This window comes from Myotis lucifugus, unplaced genomic scaffold (genome assembly GCF_000147115.1).
Source record: "Myotis lucifugus unplaced genomic scaffold, Myoluc2.0 scaffold_329, whole genome shotgun sequence".
NCBI classification, from domain to species: domain Eukaryota; kingdom Metazoa; phylum Chordata; class Mammalia; order Chiroptera; family Vespertilionidae; genus Myotis; species Myotis lucifugus.
The window spans coordinates 269,915-273,008 of NW_005871377.1; the positions used below are offsets into that span (position 1 = coordinate 269,915).

General features: G+C 58.0%; 1 long non-coding RNA gene across 1 annotated transcript in view; it reads right to left on the bottom strand.

Moving 5' to 3' along the window:
* LOC111828309 overlaps positions 1 to 2,665 on the bottom strand; it is a 4,300-nt gene extending 1,635 nt beyond the window's left edge. The window contains exons 1-2 of the long non-coding RNA XR_002832130.1: positions 2,569 to 2,665; positions 1,256 to 1,342 (exon numbers count right to left, since the gene is read on the bottom strand). This is a non-coding gene — a long non-coding RNA (uncharacterized LOC111828309). The remainder of the gene's footprint in view (positions 1 to 1,255; positions 1,343 to 2,568) is intronic.
* Positions 2,666 to 3,094: the final 429 nt, after the last annotated feature.

Here is a 3,094-nt window from a genome sequence, read left to right on the forward strand (position 1 = left end):
ACAAGCAGAGTTGCTACATGTGCAAACTGCTAGGGTATATTTAGCTCAGAGATGTGGCAAGGACTGCCCCCCCCCCCCACTCCCTGCCACCTACTGGGGGTCAGGGCTAGGGAGATGAGAGGAGAAAGGATTAGAGACTGGGGTCTGACCACCTGGGTTACCAAACACTGAGGGAACCAAGTCTTTTTTCTGTCAAGAGGGGTTACACTGAGAGCACAGCATCATGCTTCCTAGCCCGGTCCTAGCCCGGTCCTGCAACAGGAGGGATGAAGGGGAGACTGAGGAAAGGACTTTCTGTCTGTGCACTTAAGAGATGCTAGGATGAAGGGTGCCTTTCCTGGGCTCACATGTGCCAAGTGCTGGGGAAAGAGGACTCAAAAAGAAGGGCCTCACTCCAATCTGTGGTGGATCTGCCTGGTACCATCCTCCCTCTCCTGGTCCAACAGGGGGCTTGACCTCCTTCCTCCCAACCTCCCCTGCCCTCATATGCCCCGCCCACTTCCTCTTCAAATACTCCTTTCCTTGTCTGATCCCAAGCCCCTCTCCCTTTTTTGTTGAGATGCTCTGTAGTCATAGCAACCGCTTGCTTCTCCCTGAGCCTGAGATGGCCTGGGGTTGAGACTTAGAACAGAGACGAGAACGGCGTCTTCCTGACTGAGCACAGAAGACCCCAGAAAGCTATTCAGTGACCCTGCCTTCAGTCAGGGGTGCTGGGCTAAAGTCCTTTCTCAAATCAACTCCCTCCTGCCAGTACCCCACCTCCTTCAACACACGTTCTCTCTGCATATTAAAGAACAGTCACATCTGGATATGAGGAGCGCCTTTCCCTGACCCACACCTGACCAGGGCTCCAGGGACTCAAATGTCCTGGCTCCTCATTTCTTAGGACTTGCCTCTACCCAACGCTGTCACAGATTCTGGGGGAGGACGTGGAAGCAGACAGCCGGCAGGGGGAGTGGGTGACAGCCTGAAGCAAGCTAGGAGGCAAGCCAGGCTGTCCCTGAATGAGATGACGCAGGCAGGCAACAGGGGTTGGTGCCTGGAGCTGGGGGAGGGGCTGGGCGGGGGCTGAGGGCGTGGTTACAGCTGACAGTACAGGCAGGAGAGGTCATGGGGTGTCAGCATGCTGGGTGGTTCCAGGCAGGCGACAAATGGCATGGGGGAGGGTGCCTGGAGAAAGCCTCAGACCCAGCTCACCAAAGCCGGGCTCCAGCAGCCAGCCACCTCCCTCCTCTCGGCCCAGCACCCCCATTACCTGGCGCACAAAGCTGTTGGATGTTGTATCCGAGGATGTGCTCCCGTCCGACCTTTTGAACCGTCCTTTCCTCTTGCTGTATTTGCCCTGGAGGAGCCAGGAAGGGACAAGAGTGGAATCAGAAAGGCCCCTTCCCAGCCCTTACCCTATCGGGCCAGCGCTACAGCGAAGCCTTGGAAATATCATTCCCTGATCTGAACAGCCCCCCATATTCTTCCTGAGATGGTACAGCCCGAAGGGGAGGGAGGGCCCAGACCACAGCCATGGGGTCAGGGGACAGTGCAAGAGAGCCCTCAAACTAAGCCAGAGAGGCTGGGAAGGGGAAGGCACTGAGGAGCTGGAGGCTCATTCGGCAGCAAAGCTAATTACGATGCTGGGCAGGCTGCAGAGGCCTGGAGGGAAGGGAGAAGCCGCCCGCAGTGCTGGGGTGGTGGTGGTGGTGAAGAAACCTGGGGGAAGTCCCTCTCCCGCTCCCCCTCGGCTGGAGGGGAGCAGGCTGAGTGTGCCTGTGGCCCCTAGAGAGAAGAGGAACTGCCAATTGCCAATAGGGCCCCGCTTGGCTTTTCTTGTGCCCAACTCTTGCTTTCCTTTTTTGCAGAGCGGGGAGGGGAGGGGCAGTTTCAGCCCTAGGAGACCCCACACTAGATTTCCGGGGAGGGGGGAGGTGTGTGGTAAGTAAACTTCTAACCCTGGCCCACTGCCATGGGGCATATTTAAGCTCAGCACCCCCTACCCCGGCAGGACTTTTTCTCAGGCCTCACCTCTCCCCAAGGGGGCAAGAGGGATCGAGCACCCTCCCACTAACCCCCAGCGGCCACTGCCAACATCCTGTCCCCATGGCACCCACCAGGCTGCATCGATCTAAATGCCCCTTGGCCCTGCCCCAAGATGAGCCTAGGAGACAGCTCCCACAAGCCCCTGGGGTAGGCTGGCTCAGTCTCACTGAGGAGGCTCCTGTCTTGGCTGGAGTGGACACTGCCAGCTATGTCCAGGCCTCCTGAAAGGGGCTGCTTCTTAGCCCTCTCACACACACACATGGACCCCTCCCCAACTCACACACACACATGGACCCCAGGCCAGGCCAGAGGAGGGGGTCATGATGAATGAGGGTTTAGGCCCTCCAAGCCCGTGCCCCCAGCCTGCATCCTAGAGTTTCTTTACCAAAGAAGGTACCTAAGCCATGACCAGAGTAGTATCTCTGGTTCCTTGGGCCCAAGTACCAGGAGGAGGATGAAGAGATGGCAAAGAAGGGCACCTGGGAACCCCAGAATCCTCCCTCCTATACCCCTCTTTAAACCAGACATACACCCTACCTCTGGAATTGGGGATCCCTACAAACTTAAGAGGATCACCCAGGAAGCTCGGACTCGCTCTCACACCACCACCCCAGGCTGGGAAAAGGGAGTGGCACCCGGAGGACAAGGGACAGCTGAAAGAAAGGCCAGTCAGCTGCCTCCAGGCTCCAAGGGGCCGGGGTGGAGGAGGAAGGTATTTTTAGGTCTGGCCTGACCCCCGCCACACACACATGCAGATTAACCACATTATCAGGGCGGTTACAGTTGCTCCACTCCGGCCACAGCCAGAAAAGAGTTAATGCCATCCCGGCCTTGGGGTGTTGCCAGATTAGAGAAGGACATGCCCAGAGGAACCAGCCCAGACCTTGCTCGTCATGCACGGGCACCCACCACACCCAAGAATGCCCCTTCCTCGGCGTCACCCGTGGGCACAGCTAAGTGTTCGTGGGGGCGGGGCAGCAGACCTCCTCCCCCAGGTAACACAGCTTCTTCCCCTCCAGGACAGTGAGTTGGCATCCATCCAACTTTCCAAACTTTGGAGGCA